The sequence below is a fragment of the Hibiscus syriacus genome, unplaced genomic scaffold, assembly GCF_006381635.1.
Source record: "Hibiscus syriacus cultivar Baekdansim isolate YM2019G1 unplaced genomic scaffold, ASM638163v2 tig00007043_pilon, whole genome shotgun sequence".
In the NCBI taxonomy this organism is placed as follows: Eukaryota; Viridiplantae; Streptophyta; class Magnoliopsida; order Malvales; family Malvaceae; genus Hibiscus; species Hibiscus syriacus.
The window spans coordinates 299,975-318,399 of record NW_024062124.1 but is presented as its reverse complement, the minus strand read 5'-3'; positions in this window follow the sequence as shown (position 1 = coordinate 318,399).

Sequence of the window (18,425 nt, the reverse complement as noted above, 5' to 3'; positions counted from 1 at the left end):
ATTAAAGATGCACATGACGGAGTGTGTGGTACTTACGCCAATGGGCATGCCTTAGCTAAAAATATATATAGTATATTATATAAATAATTTTAAAAATAGTATATATTATATATAGTTTTTAAAAAATAATATACTTTTTAAAATAAATATTTTATGGTTTAAAAACATATATGGATTTCAAAAAATATTATAGTTTTAAAAATAATAAATATTATTATATATCGTATATATACCTCTTTTTGGAAGGTAACCCTTTTCCTTTGTAGATCTAGGCTTGTGGGAGGGTTGAGGGTTGCAAAGGTTCTATTTTTGCGTTTTCCTTAGAGGTCTAAGGCTTAGAAACGGAAAAAGGAGGCTTCAGGGTTCCAAAAGAAAGGGTGTTTGGGTTTGGTTGCCCCGTCGACGGTGGCCGGAGTGTAGCCTTTTATTTTTCACGGCGAGGGGAGAGGAGAGTTTTGAGAGATGGTTTTCTTTCTGTTTTGGGTTAAATTAAAAAGAGTAAGCATATGAAAGTCGAGGCCATTTTTGGCCTAGTTTTTGAGCTTTTATATCTTGTACTAAACGGCATCGTTTAGAAGGGAGAGGCCGAGCGTTTTGAGTTTCAGTTTATTAGTGTTTTAGGGCCTTATCTTTGTACCATCTACGTTTTGATCCTTAAATGAAATATGTTTTATTATTTTTAAGTCCTTTATGTTTCTGTATACTTATATCTTGATCATCGTTCACTGTTAGAATTATTACGAATATTATGTTATGAATGGTTGGTTTTTTTTTATTTTGGGTCCTCCTGGTTTATTTATGTATGCATTTTAGTCCATATTTGCATGGTAAATTCTATAAATGGTCCTTTTGGTTTCTGTTTTACATATTTAAGTCCCCATGCTTTAAGATTTATGTTTATTCCAATTTATTTTTAAAGGGCATTTGTAATATTTTTTTTATGTTTAATACCGAATGAGTAATATTATAAGATCCTTAATTAATTTCCCTTTATAAATAATGTAACTTAATCATCCTTTTACTTGAATAAATTATTTAGTGTCGTAACCGGTTTTCGCCCGGGCACGAATTTTTTTACTTGGTTGAAAAAGTGATGTGAATAAATGGTTTTGAAAAATAATTTGGGAGTCACCATCGGCCTTTTGGATCAGGTAGGTCGAATACCTAAAAATTATCTTTTAAAAGAGTTTTTAAGAAAACATCATTTAAAAGATGAACTGATCTGCGTTTTATAACCAAAAATTCGTTCTTTTTAATAATAAAAAGGGATTCGTGGTCGGTTACGTTTAGGGAAGGATTAGCACCCCTACAACGCCCAAAATTGGTACTTTTTAATTATAAATTGTCTCTATTATTAAAATTATAAAAATTCAAAAATATATTTAATTTATAATCCTATTATTTCAAAATTATATAAAAAAATATTTATTTATTTAAAAATATCAGAAAAGAACTTCTAGGTGCCTTAAGACAGCTCTTTTCTTTGATATTGATAAATATTAATTTAAATAATATTGTTTAAAAAATATCAGAATAGGACATCCAGTTGTATTAAGACTGTCCTTTTCTTCGATATTAAAAATAAACATTAAAAAATTTATTCCAGATTTATTATATATATATTTATGAATACATAAAATATTTAAAAATATAAACAAATAAAATTAAAACAATAAAATACCACTAAAACAATATATTTTAAAAGCAATAAATAAATGAAAACTTATAAAATAAATGACTAAATTATAGTAAAAATAAAATTAAAAACTTAATTCAATATTAATCAAAGTATTAGGGATTAAACATGCTATTTCTTTATTTTATTTATTTAGTGACTAAAATAAAATTATCTAAAATTCGGATATTATAATAAATAAATTAAAAATATAAACTAAGGATTAAAATATTATTTATTAAAATTAAGGGATTAAATCTGCTATTTATCCTAAATATATTATTTTAATATAAAAGACTAAAATGAATAAAATTAAAATTAAAGAACCAAATTAAAAGGATTATAAATTTGATTTAGTGACTAAAATGTAAAGTTTACAAGTTGGGAGGACTGAGGACGGGGTTTAACTATTGTTTAATTACGCGTATAGTCCTTCCCGAAACGACGTCGTTCGGGAAGGCCTATATATGGTCCAAAACCGGCTGGCCCGAAGGGCCAGCCTTCATTTTTCATTTTCCTTCTCTCTCTCTTCTCTGAGAGAGAGAATTTTCTCTCGCTTCTCTCTAAAACAGAGAGAAGCCCAGCCGGCCGGCAGCCGTCAGTCGGCGTTCGTCCGCCGTCAACCACCGCCGCCGGCCACCGTCTTCGGTGGCCGGAAAATTTTTTTTTGTTCTAAACGTAGATCGGACCGTCCTAAGGACGGTTCCGATGCTCTTTTCCGTTAAATGGCTCCCAATCGGAGCAAATCTAAAAAGAATACCTTCGGTTTTTCGAAGGTTTTGGTGAGATCCGGCGTTTGGCTTCCTCGGTAAGTCTTTCCTTCTTCCTTTTTCCTTCTTTTTTTTGTTTCTGGTTGTGGGATATTTGACTGAGATCGTTGGTTAGTAGTTGTTTTTTTTTTCTTTCTCTGTTTTTTTTTTCTTTCTCCGGTTCTTTATCTCTCTTTTTCTGTCTCTGTTTTTTTTTTTCAGGTTTGGGGTGGTGGCTTTTATAGCCACCACCGGTGTGGCCATCGGACCGGTCCGAAGATGGGATCTCGGTGAGTCACCGGACTGCCAGTGGTGACTCACCCCGTAGCTATGGCGTGGACGGCTGGTGTTCTAGCTTCTGGAGTCTTCGGTTGGGACGTGGCAGCGGCGGAGGTGGCGAGATAGCAGCGGCGGCCGCGTGTCCCTAGGGTATCAGACCCTAGGGTTTCCATCTGGGGCAATCTGGACCGTTGGATCTCTCAGATCCAACGGCTGTGATGAGGCGGCCGACTAGATTAGGGTTAGGAAACCCTAACTGGAACCCCAAATGTTTAGGGTTTCTGGTTTGATCTGGATCGGTTCTGGTTTGTTTGTAACTGGGCCGGTCCAGTTGTAATTGGTCTGTAATTATTTATTTATATAGATTTATTTAATATATATTTAATAATAATAATAATAATAATAATGATGATGATAATAATAATAATAATAATAATAATAATAATAATAATAATAATAATAATAATAATAATAATAATAATAATAATAATAATAATAATGTGGGTAAAAAATTAGTATCTTCAGCTGCCCCTCTTTGCTCATTCTTGTGTTAACAAGAATAGGGCAAAGATGAAAAGATAATAAATTTTTTTTATCCATTTGGCTTCACTTGATTATAATGGAGATATTGAATAAATTCTTCTCTTTCTTCAGATGAGTTCTTCTCATTATGAACTTTCTGCTGGGGATGATGATCCATCAAATGATGAATTCAAGCAAAAGATTGAACAAGTTCTTCTCATTATGAACTTCTTCTTCCTTCTTCAGATGACGAGTTCTTCTCATTATGAACTCTACCTGGCAATGTTGATCCATCAAATGATGAATTCAAGCAAAAGATTGAACAAGTTCTTCTCATTATGAACTTCTTCTTCATTCTTCAGATGAGTTCTTCTAATTATGAACCTTCTCTGGAAATGTTGATCCATCAAATGATGAATTCAATCAAAAGATTGAACAAGTTCTTCTCATTATGAACTTCTTCTTCCTTCTTCAGATGAGTTCTTCTCATTATGAACCTTCTCTGGAAAAGATAATCCATCAATTTGATGAATTCAGAAAAAAGGTTGAACAAATTCTTCTCATTATGAACTTCTTCTTCCTTCTTCAGATGAGTTCTTCTCATTATGAACCTTCTCTGGAAAAGATAATCCATCAATTAATGAATTCAGGAAAAAGGTTGAACAAATTCTTCTCATTATGAACTTCTTCTTCCTTCTTCAGATGAGTTCTTCTCATTATGAACCTTCTCTGGAAAAGCTGATCCATCAAGTGATAGAATTAGGCAGAAGGTTGAACAAATTCTTCTCATTATGAATTTCTTCTTCTTTCTTCAGATGAGTTCTTCTCATCATGAACCTTCTCTTGAAATGTCAATCCATCAAATGATAGATTTGAATCTTTGCTAAAATCTTTGAAATTCCTGTTAAAAATTCAACAAGAATAAAAATGAATGAAAATGCATCTATTTTTGCAAATGCCTAAATATGATGCATGAATGTTAAGTTGTTTGATTTCAGATTGGTGAATTGAGTATTTCTTCAATTGTAAAAACCCAATAGATCTTTCTTCTTCAAAACAAAGAATCTATCATCTTTGACAAATATAAATGTAGATATAATGTCACAAAACCTCTTGAGAATAAAACTCAATAGTATAGGCTCTTGAAAAGCTTGTATTCAGGCAACATGTTGATTCTGATAACAATTCATCTGATTATGAAGTGACCTTTCAAGATGATTTCACAGATATCGATAGTTCTTCTAATACCGAGAAATCTTGACTTCTGATTCTGATGAGGAGAATAAACTGTTATACTTGACAAAAAAATGGGATTCTCAGATGCTGAAACTTCAAATAGCTTTCTTCCGGTAAAAGATGGGAAGCCATTATGTGATGATCCCAGTTACAAGCAAAGGCGAAACTTGTGCTATGATTTTTGGGAAAGGAATAAGCAAAAGAAGCTTGAAAAGAAACTTCTTAATGAAGACGATCATGCAGTTCATCTTTTAATTCTAATGATTGGTTCTGTAGTTCTTACCAAACCAGATCAGATAACTCAAAGAACACTTCCAGAAGATGCTATGAGCACATTCATCTTCCAAATTCAATGATTGGTTTTGCCAAACCAGATCAGATAACTCAAAGAACACTTCCAGAAGATGCTATTGGCAAATTATTCTTCCAAATTCAATGATTGGTTCTGCTAAACCAGATCAGATAACTCAAAGAACACTTCCAGAAGATGCTATTAACAAATTCATCTTCTAAATTCAATGATTGGTTCTGTCCAACCAGATCAGATAACTCAAATAACACTTCCAGAAGATGCTATGAGCAAATTCATCTTCTAAATTCAATGATTGGTTCTGCTAAACCAGATCAGATAACTCAAAGAACACTTCCAGAAGATGCTATTAACAAATTCATCTTCTAAATTCAATGATTGTTCTGTCAAACCAGATCAGATCACTCAAAGAACACTTCCAGAAGATGCTATTGACAAATTCATCTTCTAAATTCAATGATTGTTCTGTCAAACCAGATCAGATCACTCAAAGAACACTTCAAGAAGATGCTATGAGCAAATTCATCTTCTAAATTCAATGATTGGTTCTGTCTAACCAGATCAGATAACTCAAAGAACACTTCAAGAAGATGCTATGAGCAAATTCATCTTCTAAATTCAATGATTGGTTCTGTCTAACCAGATCAGATAACTCAAAGAACACTTCCAGAAGATGCTATTGAGCACATTATATTTGTTCCAGTTAATGTTTGGACTAGGATATCATAATGCTTATTCGATGTAGAGCCAGAATTTGTAGATTCGAAGCATTTCCATCACTACACTGAAAAGGGCTATATTCATAATTCTGCCAATTAAGAACAGATTTTCTCTTTATTCTGCTTCCTCCATGTGCTGATGCTTTTCCATTGACAAAGAAATGATGGCCTTTCTGGGATCCAAGAACAAAGTTGAACTGTTTATAAACATGTACAGGAAGTGCCAAATTGACAGAAAAGATCTGTAAGGCTCTTGAAGCTTATGACAATGAGCCACCTTCGAGTGTCCAGAAGTATGTTCTTGATGAGTGCTGAAAATGTAATCTAGTATGGGTTGGAAGGAATAAAGTTGCTCCACTTGAACCTGATGAGGTGGAAATGATTCTAGGTTTCCTTAAAAACCATACACAAGAATCTGTATAGAGATATGTTTCCCAGTGATATCAATGTCTTGTTTCTTTTTGCTGGAATCAGTGCTGCAAAGATCGCCTTCTACTGTCTTAGTATATCTTTGAAAACAGATGTGCAAGAACTGAATGGTGATCGGTTGGAGCAATTGATGAGTAGAATTGTCAAATTCGACCTTGTTCAAGATGGTGATGATTTGCTTACTTTGTATTCCACGTATTTAAAAGTATTAACATAAAGTGATATTCAGAAATCTTTAATTTATTTCAAAATTATGTTAAATTATAGAAGAATAAATTGAATTTCCAAAAATAAATTGAATCTCAAATAAATTGAACTTGAAATAAATAGAATTGTATTCAAAGTTATGGCAAACATAAGAATGATAAAAATTCAAATGTCTCAGCAAATTATAAGCATAAGTATTTCTAAATTAATCAAGTTGACACAATTTAGAGATGATGTAAGCTTTTGTCTGGAAGATCTCAAACGTTGTCAAAATGATTGTAGATGTGAAGTTTCTCCCAAACTGTCAAAATCTTAAGAGAGTTCAATTGCCGGATGCCTAATATCAAACTTCATTTGAGTCGCCTTTTCAGGTTTTCAACTCAAATCCTTCCTTAGGTTACAAGATGCTCTTTGCGAGTTTTCACCTTGACCCCCCCTTTTTTTTTCTTTCTTTCTTTTTTCTTTTTCTTTTTTTCCTTTTTTTTTTCAAGCATAATATTTCTTGACAGAATCCGAGTTTATTGGATTTTTCAGAATTTTTCCATCCATTTCTGCCAAGATCAACGCTCCTCCGGAAAAGGCCTTTTTCACAACGTATGGCCCTTCCCAATTAGGCATCCATTTCCCACGGAAATCTTTATGTATAGGCAAGATCTTTTTTAGTACTAGATCACCCTCTTGGAATTCTCTTGGATGTACTTTTTTGTCATGAGACTTCATCATCCGTTTCTGATACATCTGTCCATGGCAAATAGCTTTCAATCTTTTCTCCTCAATAAGGTTCAATTGATCAACTCTAGCTTGGATCCATTCAGATTCATCCAATTTTGTTTCTCTCAATATTCGAAGCGATGGAATCTCAACTTCAATTGGTAAGACTGCTTCCATCCCATAGACTAAAGAAAAAGGCGTTGCCCCAGTAGATGTTCGAACAGTAGTTCGGTATGCATATAGAGCAAAAGGTAACTTTTCGTGCCAATCTTTGTAAGTTTCAGTAGTCTTTGTAATGATTCTCTTGATGTTCTTATTTGCTGCTTCAACTGCCCCATTCATTTTTGGACGATACGCCACTGAGTTTGAATGTTTGATCTTAAACTGTGCACAAAGTTCAGTCATCATTTTGTTGTTCAGGTTCAGAGCATTATCTGTAATGATCCTTTCTGGTAAACCATATCGGCAAACTATCTCTTTCTTTATGAATTTACAGACTGTGGACCTCTTAATATTAACATATGAAGCAGCTTCAACCCATTTGGTAAAATAATCAATTGCTACAAGGATGAAACAATGTCCATTCGATGCTTTTGGTGTGATTGCTCCAATGACATCTACTCCCCACATAGAAAATGGCCAGGGTGCTGTCATTACATGTAAAGGAGATGGGGGTACATGAATCTTGTCTGCATATATCTGGCATTTATGACATTTCCTTGCATAATCAATGCAATCTGTGTACATAGTAGCCCAATAGTATCCATATCTCATTATCTTTCTGGCCATGGAAAGACCATTTGCATGTGTTCCACATATTCCACTGTGTACTTCTTCAATGACATTTCGAGCTTCGCTGGTATTTAAACATCTCAATAGCATTTGATCATTGCTTCTTCTATACATAATCTCTCCATCAAGAAAATATCCAGCAACCATTCTTCTCAAAGTTCTTTTATCAATTTCCGATGCATTTGGTGGATAACTTTGATTTTTGATATATTGTAGGATATCATGATACCATGGTTTACCATCTACCTCTTCTTCCACACTATAACAATGTGCAGGAATTTCATATACTTGCATTTTGATTGGCATCATATCAACCTTCTTAGTTGCTTGAAACATAGCAGCTAATGTAGCCAAAGCATCTGCCATTTGATTTTCTTCTCGAGGGAGATAATTGAAGGTAACTCTCTCAAATTCTTTCACTAATTCGAGGGTAAAATTTCGGTATTCCAACAATTTGGGATCTTTTGTTTCCCATTCTCCTCTCAATTGATACACCACCAAGGATGAATCTCCATATATCTTGAGAATTTTGATTTTTCTTTCTATAGCTGCTTTCAATCCCATGACACAAGCTTCATATTCCGCCATGTTATTGGTGCAAAAGAACTCCAGTCTACTTGTAAAGGGATAATAAACATTTTCTGGAGAAATTAACACTGCCCCGATTCCTCGTCCCAAAGCATTAGATGCTCCGTCAAAGTAAAGCTTCCAAGTTGCAAATTCATCATTTGTTCTGACTTCTTCATTCATGGATATGCATAACAAATCTTCATCGGGAAAATTGAAGTTCAAAGGCTGATAATCATTTGATACACGATTGGCCAGAAAATCAGCTATTATACTTCCTTTTATCGCTTTTTGGTTGACATATACAATATCAAACTCAGATAATAATATCTGCCATCTAGCCATTCTGCCTGTCAAAGCTGGTGATTCCATTAAGAACTTCAAAGGATCAAGTTTTGATATCAACCAAGTAGTATGGTATAACATATATTGTCTGAGTCTTCGAGTAGTCCATACCAAAGCACAACATAATTTTTGTATTGGTGGATATCGAACTTCACAATCAGTAAATTTCTTGCTCAGATAATAAATAGCTTTTTTTTCCTTCCTGATTCATCATGCTGTCCTAGTACACATCCCATCGAATTTTCGAAGACCGTCAAGTAGAGAATTAATGGTCTATCAGGCATTGGTGATACTAAAGTGGGGGCATTGGATAAATTTCTTAATAATATCCAAAGTTTCTTGACATTCTTCATTCCAGACTTCAGGATTGTTTTTTCGAAGTAATTTGAACACTGGATCACATTTGTCAGTTAATTGAGAAATGAACCGAGATATATAATTTAATCTTCCCAAAAAGCCTCGAACTTCTTTTTTTGTATTGGGTGGTGGAAGATCTTGAATTGTTTTGACTTTATCTGGATCAATCTCTATTCCTTTTTTGCTGACCACAAATCCCAAAAGTTTCCCAGAAGTTACCCCAAAAGTGCATTTAGCGGGGTTGAGCTTTAATTGATACTTCCTCAATCTCTGGAAAAGTTTCCTCAAATTTTGAATATGTTCTTCTTCAGTTCGGGATTTGGCAATCATGTCATCTACGTATACTTCAATCTCTTTATGCATCATGTCATGAAACAAAGTTACCATGGCTCTTTGATATGTTGCCCCTGCATTTTTCAATCCAAATGGCATCACTTTATAACAGAATGTGCCCCACATGGTTACAAATGTTGTTTTTTCCATGTCTTCAGGATTCATTTTTATCTGATTATATCCTGAAAATCCATCCATAAATGAAAACCATGCATGTCCTGCAGTATTGTCTACCAATGTATCTATGTGGGGTAAGGGAAAGCTATCTTTCGGACTAGCTTTGTTGAGATCTCTGTAATCCACACACATTCGAACTTTCCCATTTTTCTTTGGTACGGGAACAATGTTGGCTACCCATTCTGGGTATTTAGATGCCTGTAGGAAACCTGCATTGATCTGTTTCATCACTTCTTCTTTGATTTGCAACAACATTTCTGGCCTCATTCGTCTGAGCTTTTGTTGGACCGGTTTATATTCTGGATTGATTGGAAGCTTGTGTATCACTATATCTGTGCTTAAACCAGGCATATCTTGATAAGACCAGGCAAAAATATCTTTGAACTCTTGAAGGAGATTTATCAATTCTTGTTTTATCTGGACTGTCAGAGTGGTACCAATTTTCACCTCTTTTATTTCTTCATCTGTTCCCAAATTCACAGTCTCAACCTTTTCTTTGTGGGGTAGAATTTGTTTGTCTTCTTTTTCTACCAATCTTAATAGTTCAGTAGGAACATCACATTCCAGTTCATCCTCACACCCATTGATTTCTTCCAGACATATGGGCTGCTCTAAATTTATCACTGGATTAAATTTAGGAATAAACATGCTATTAACATGGTGACACCTGCAAATTTAAGTCGGACATATTTCCGAAAGAATATAGTAAATTTATGAAATAATAAATGTAAAAATGTAAGAAAATGTAAAGAATGATTGCCATATGAAAATTTTAAAGAAAATTCCTTATATTTAACATAATTTCCTTTACAAGATAACAAAAAAGTTTTCATATTTTTGAGCTAAACATAAAGATTAGTTCTGAATATTACTCTGCATTAATATTAAAAACTATAGGAAGATCTTCAGTGGTCCAATTGGTGAGTGTTTCTCCAGGAAGACATGGTCGAATCCTATCCAAGTATTTGCCAGTTTTGTTGTCATTCATGATCATGTTGATAAATAATCCATTCATAGCTTCTTCAACTATGTCTTGATCTTTCGTCAACTTTTCTTCTTTAAAGGCTTCAACAAGCTGCTGTTCTACATTAATTGTTCCCCCTGATCTGAATGTTGTCTTCAACTGTGGGAAAGACATGTGTTTCCAAAGGATTTCTCCCCCTTTCAATTTTGCCTTTCTGTCTTCACATCTTCTTTGCATCTCTTTGTTCTTTTGCTGAAGATTGGGCTTAAACCCTAGCCCAAAACGGTATTTCTTCATCTTTATACTGACAGGAACTGAAATCCCTTGAAGATTCTTTCCTAGACCTCTCCCAGCTTTAGCTCCGATGCCTAAAGTTTGTTGTACCGTCATCTTGGTGCAATCAGACAATCTGGGATATGGAATTTTGCTTCCTTCTGCAATAAAGGTTGCATTTACAAATTCAAGAGCTCGAAAAGAGCATTCAAGAGCATCATCATTGGTGTCAATATATGGAACATCGCTTGTTACAGACGCAATGATTTCTTCTTCAGCACCAACGCATATTAGTTGTCCATCAACAACAAATTTCAATTTCTAATGTAATGAAGAAGGAACGACTCCTGCTGAATGAATCCATGGCCTCCCTAATAGACAATTATATGTGGGGTGGATGTCCATCACTACAAAATCAATATTGTACACGACTGGGCCGATTAACAACGGTATTTCCATTTTCCCAAGCACTTCTTTTTGAGTACCATCAAATGCTCGTACCACATTCTGATAACTCTTCATGTGTGATTGATCCAGAGGCATTATTTGAAGTGTAACTAGAGGCATCAAGTTGAGAGCGGATCCATTGTCAATCAATACTCCTGGCAACACATGACCATGACAATGTGTCGTGATGTTCAAAGCTTTTACTGACCCCATTCCGCCTTCCGGTATTTCATCATCTGTGAACGTTATGTAATTGTCAGCGGCTATATGTCCCACAATTCTGTCAAGTTTATTGAGGGATATATCTTCGGGGATAAATGTTTGATTGAGGATTTTCATCAAAGCATTTCTATGTGCTTCTGAATTCATCAAGAGATCAAGAATAGAAATTCTCGCTTGTTGTTTGTGTAGTTGTTCAACCACACTATACTCACTATGTTTCAAAAATTTCAAAAATTCTTGAGCTTGTTTTTCTGTCACAGGCTCATTAAATACTGGAAGGGATTCATCCTCAAATACCTTCTGATGTATTGCCATGGCTTTTCCTTTTGCTTTCACTTGTTCTGAAGCATTGGATGTTTCGGGAGAGTAACATCTCCCACTTCTTGTAAAGAAACCGACCTCACTCACTGCTTCAGACGTCGATGTTGTACTCAGGCTTTGGATTTTCTCTTCTGTTTTTTCTAAAGAAACAGGTCCTCCTACCATTGAAACATTGGTAGTATAATTCCAAGGTACCCTGCGGGTATCTTTGTATGGAAATGGTAGAGGAGTGGTAATAACTACTTTCGGCTTTATTGGTGCAGGAATCGCCGTAGATGATTTCAAATTAATGATCACAGGATCATTTATTCTTTGACTTGGTTTAGAATCCTCTGATGAGCAAACATCATCTTCTTTTTTCTTTGGTTCTTCTTCAAAGAATTCTATTTCTCTGTTGTTCATCAATTTTTGCACCAAATCCCTAAACTCAGGACATAGTTGAATTTTATGCCCTTTCTCCTGATGATATTCACAATAATTATTGCCTTCATTCTGCTTTGGCTTGAATTGTTGTGGAATTATACCGGCTAAAGAGAGTTGCTGGAATACCCAAACAAACGGAGATTTAATTTCAGAAATATCAGTCTTTGCTTTCTTTATGTTCTCTTCCTGAATTGCATTTACGTTTTTATCTCCATGATTTGGCAATGGATGATTTGATGCAGATGATGTATTGAATTCCAACTTCCCAGTGTTGATCAAATTTTGAACCACCCTTTTGAATGCTAAACAGTTTTCAATGGAATGACCCGTAATTCCTTCATGGTAAACACAGTGTGCCTTTGTATCATACCAAGGAGGGAATGGTGGTTGCATGGGAACCAAGGGATAAGGCCGTATAACATCTGCTTTTAACAGCGAATCATAGATCTCTGCATACGGTACTGGTAAAGGTGTAAAAGACAACCTTTCATTTTCCTTTCGAGATCCTCTGGACTCTGTTCGATTAGTGTTTGTTTCCTCTTTCTTAACCCTTGGCTGGGTTATTGTAACACTTTTCGATGAATCCTTGCTGTAAGAATTTGCATTATTGACTTCATTCTCCTTTTTCCGGTACGTAGGTCTTTTGGAACTAGACCCATCATTTGATTCAATCTTGCCACTTTTCAAGACATTTTCAATGAGTTCTCCAGAAATGACCAAATCTGCAAAATTTCTGGTTGCATTCCCCATTAGATGATTTAAATAAGGAGCCTTCAAGGTATGAACAAATATTACTGTAGCCTCTTTTTCTGACAAAGGTGGTTGAACTTGGGCCGCAGTGTCACGCCATCTCTGGGCATACTGTCTGAATGTTTCATTATTCTTTTTCTCCAAATTTTGGAGAGTCCATCTATCGGGGACCATGTCTGTTACATGGCGATACTGCTCTAAAAATGCTTTAGCCAAATCTTTCCAGGATCTAATATTGGCTTTGGTCAATTGAGTATACCATTTTAAAGCCGGTCCTGTCAAACTATCCTGGAAGCAGTGAATTAACAATTTCTCGTCCTTCACATATCCTGCCATTCTTCGACAAAACATAGTAATGTGGGATGAAGGGCACGTAGTACCGTCATATTTATCAAATTCGGGAGCTTTGAACTTGATGGGGAGGATTAGGTCTGGAACCAAACTCAACTCACTAGCATCAAACCCATAGAATGATTCAGTTATTTCCACGGATTTCATTCGTTCTTCTAAGTTCTTGATCTGTCTGGTCAGTTGTTCATTTACTTTTTGTTTCTCATTCAGCTCATTCAAATCCGGGATCAAATGATCAGTATTAAGATCCCCTATTTTCACATCTGATATAAGCGGATTTTTGCTTGAAGATGCAGGATCCACTTGTTGATCTTCATGTGGTTTGACTTCTTGTAATGCAGATGTACGAGCATTGATTTGTATAGGTGTAGTACTAGAATGATAAATTGGTTCTGGTGGAAAACCTAGAGGATACATAGATTCTTGATCAAAAGATACAGGATTTTCAGGCATTTTTCCAATAATAGCCTGCCTTTTAAACATATCCTCTATTTTCTTCATCATACTGTCTTGTGAATTTGCAATACTGGCTTCAATTTTTTCCAACTTCATTCTCATTTCTTCTTGTTCTTTATGATGCTGTTCTTCAATACGCTGTATTTTATCCTCCATAATTCTCTTAGTAGCTTGTCTAGTACCGTAGTGATGTAGTATTTCTCTTTTGGCCAGAGTAACTGCGATTGAAAAATCTTTTAATATTTTTTTTTCAACTTTTAATTAATGAATTTTAACTTAATAAATAAATAATTCATAGCGAAAATTATGAAATGAATGATGAATGTATGCAAAATGTATGTATGCAAAAAAGATATTGATCCCAAAAAGTTAACTGTCATAGAACAACTTTCATCGGCATACAAAATTTTCTTTATAATAGTTCAGAACTACAGATAAGGCGTAGCTTTCCTATTAAGCTCTATAATTTCTTTCATTAACCATGACACCTTCTTTCCGCACTTAGAAACTGGATCAACGTGATGCTCAATTATTTTGGCTTCAACAGCTAGTTCCCCAACATATCTAGCAACTTCGCTCATTTGTACCATGGCCTCGAACACCATATTACTTCTTTCTTCACTTCTTTCAACATAGAACTCAGTTGACTTTTGCCATTGTTCATTTGTTCCTTCAAGAGTTTGTTCTAACTCAGTGATTCTGACTTGACAATTGTGCAGAATTTTTTCAAGATCTCTAATGCGTCTCCGCAGTGAAGCATTTTCCTCATTACTTTCTTTGAGATCATTAGGCCCTAGACGAACCTTTTCTTGAAACAACGATTCCTCAAGTTGCAAAATGTAAGCATTAAACTCTGAGTTTTTATTTCTAGACTGATCCAGATCTTCTTCAAGTTTTGTTCGTGCTTCTTGCGTTCTTTGATTAAGCTTCTGGATCTGACCATCTTTGTTTCTGCATCTTCGCATCCAATTTCTAGCCACTTCCTGCTCTACCTCAAGTCTGGTGTTGAAATTTTTTCTTTCCAGCTCCCATTTTTCTTTTCAACATTGGATTCTTCCATCTTTTGGCCTCTGACTTCAAGTTCAGCAATCAACTGGTTCATTTCAGATTCAAATCCCTTGAACATGATATTTTTCTCACCTTCAAATTTATTAAAGATGTCATTCTTCATCTCTTCTAAATCTTTGGCTCGATCCCTTTCTCTTTGCATTTCATTCATGATCTCGCGGTGTTCAGCCTTGTGTTTTATAATTCGCTCTCTTCTGTCGACCTCAAAATCTTCCATTTTTGCTTTCCTTTCTCAAGGCTTTTGAGTAGACGGCTATTCTTTCCTTTCAGATCTTCAACTCGTCTTTTCTCGATATTCAATTCTCTAGTCATCTGTACCGTCGATTGGCTGGGTCCTGATGCTTTTCGGGATTTATATAACTCCTGGTAATTTTTCTGTAAGGCTCTGTACTCATCCTCACCTTTTTCTTTATCTTTTCTCAACATTGCACATTGTGATGAATGAAAGTCAATGTCAACCCCCAACATAGCTTTATCTTGTCTCATTTGCTCTAATTCTTTCGACCAGCCTTCTCTTTCTGCTTCAAACTCAGCTCTCAAGATTTCAATCTCTGATGGAACCACCTTAATGCGATCTTCCATAGAAATATCCTCATTTTGATCTGGTAGAGGAATATTTTCGTTTTTTCTGACAGATCTCCAATCTTCATAATCAGGAGTTAGCATTTCTTTTGCTGCTTTAGCTCGGATACAAAAAGTTGTTTTCCAAGCTGTAACGGCTTCCATGATATTTCTTTTATAATTTTTGCTGTGGAATGCGAATTCAGATGACTGTAATCCAGCAGTGATAGGTACAAATTGACGACCTTCATACTGTCTTATAACCAGAAGTGGTGCATATCCAATTCCTCCCCATAATCCGAGCAGCATTATCCAGTTGTAATCACCACACCTGTAAAAGAATTCCCTTTGTATTTGCCACGGGGCTCGCCAAACAACGTCATTGCTTTGCAGGTTTCGAAAGGCATTAATCCACATATCTTTCTTAATTTCTTTAGGCCATTCCTGCTCCAGAAATTCTTTTAATGGTGAATAATTCTTATTAAAGCGTCGGTATGAAACCTTTTCTGTCCTCCAGAAATGACTACGGATCCAAACATATAACAACTGGTTACACCCTGAGAATCGTCCACCTCCTAGCCTTCTACAAGTATTTAACGATCTGAAGGTCTCTGCTAGGATTGCAGAAACAGGATTAATCTTTTTCGGTAGCTGTTCAAACAAATCTACCACTGCAGCTTCAACATATCCCAATACTTTTGGGAAGATGACCATACCATATATACCCAGAGCAAATAAATCGAATCGTACTTTATAATCTGGATGGCTCTGAATAAATTCTCTAATGTTGGTCCAAGCAATGCCTTCGCTTTCGCCTTTTTGTTTTGTACGGGATGCCACCCATTCTTCTCGTACCCCAGCAATCTTTGCTAATTTAACTCGAAAGGGTTGAGTTTTAATTGACTTTGAATAGATTCGATTCTCCAAAACCCCATCTATATGTAGCAAAGTTGTGTATTCTTCAATAGTAGGGACCAAATCCTCTTTATTGAGAGTGAAGCAATTGTACCCTGGATTCCAGAATTGAATTAGGGCTCGGAGTAATTCATCATCAACTTCTACATAGAGCAAATATGGGATGTCTCCGTACGTCTGATAAAACTACAATTTTTTGTTTGAATCCCAACTTTCCCAAATGCTTCGCAAATCTTGCGTATCATTTCTTTTTAGTGAAACTGGAGCATAACTGGCCAAGTCAGATACATAATCATCCTGCAGACTATCTCCTTCTTGTCTTTGTAAGTCCTCAGCCCACTGTCGTACTTCTGAGTTTAGAATTACTGATTTGAACACTTTTTATCCATAGATGAAGGCTTTCCAATGAGACAATTAACACAAGGATCAATGCCTTTTATCCTGTATGATGCTATGCAAACAGAAAAATAAAGAACACAAAAAAAAATAAATTAGTTTACATAATAAAAAATTCAATAATAACATTTACATAAATATTCTTTATTTAAACATGCTTTTCTGAATTTAAATAATTTAAATAAACATGTAATTTAAACAATAGGAAAGTCAGAATTCATTTCTCCTGTGTGTACACCTATTTTGGACAAAATTTCGGCATGACTTCTGATCGGAAGAGTTTCTAAGGTTTTTTATATGCAAGGTTTCAGATCTAAGAATAAGGTACCCGAATTGTCCTTGTTAGTGTCCCCTTGGGCTGCTAACCCTCAATCCTAGTCCATCACAGACTAAAATGGATCGAGTTCAATTCGAGGGGATACATTTCTCTATGCCTGACACGGAGAATAAATTCTCACGAAGACATAGAGCATATGAACCCCGAAAGTTACTTGTTAGGTCTGACACGGAGAATAAATTCTCACGAAGACGCCGCTTTCACTCCCACTTAAAAAGGACAACTCAATTATAGAGCTTTATGTTATGTAATGCAATTATTGTGTGTGAGGAGAAATGTTCATACCTCTGACAAAATAAATAATGAAATAAAATAATTGCAAATAAAATACAACATATAAATATTATAAAAATAATAAGTAAATATAAAGATTTTGAAAAGAAAGAATTAAAAATTAAATATATAAATTTTTAATTTTTAATTAATGGAGACAAATTATAATTGATTTTTAAAAGTTTGACCGTCCTCAGCGGAGTCGCCAAGCTGTCGTAACCGGTTTTCGCCCGGGCACGAATTTTTTTACTTGGTTGAAAAAGTGATGTGAATAAATGGTTTTGAAAAATAATTTGGGAGTCACCATCGGCCTTTTGGATCAGGTAGGTCGAATACCTAAAAATTATCTTTTAAAAGAGTTTTTAAGAAAACATCATTTAAAAGATGAACTGATCTGCGTTTTATAACCAAAAATTCGTTCTTTTTAATAATAAAAAGGGATTCGTGGTCGGTTACGTTTAGGGAAGGATTAGCACCCATACAACGCCCAAAATTGGTACTTTTTAATTATAAATTGTCTCTATTATTAAAATTATAAAAATTCAAAAATATATTTAATTTATAATCCTATTATTTCAAAATTATATAAAAAAATATTTATTTATTTAAAAATATCAGAAAAGAACTTCTAGGTGCCTTAAGACAGCTCTTTTCTTTGATATTGATAAATATTAATTTAAATAATATTGTTTAAAAAATATCAGAATAGGACATCCAGTTGTATTAAGACTGTCCTTTTCTTCGATATTAAAATAAACATTAAAAAATTTATTCCAGATTTATTATATATATTTATGAATACATAAAATATTTAAAATATAAACAAATAAAATTAAAACAATAAAAATACCACTAAAACAATATATTTTAAAAGCAATAAAATAAATGAAAACTTATAAAATAAATGACTAAATTATAGTAAAAATAAAATTAAAAACTTAATTCAATATTAATCAAAGTATTAGGGATTAAACATGCTATTTCTTTATTTTATTTATTTAGTGACTAAAATAAAATTATCTAAAATTCGGATATTATAATAAAATAAATTAAAAATATAAACTAAGGATTAAAATATTATTTATTAAAATTAAGGGATTAAATCTGCTATTTATCCTAAATATATTATTTTAATATAAAAGACTAAAATGAATAAAATTAAAATTAAAGAACCAAATTAAAAGGATTATAAATTTGATTTAGTGACTAAAATGTAAAGTTTACAAGTTGGGAGGACTGCGGACGGGGTTTAACTATTGT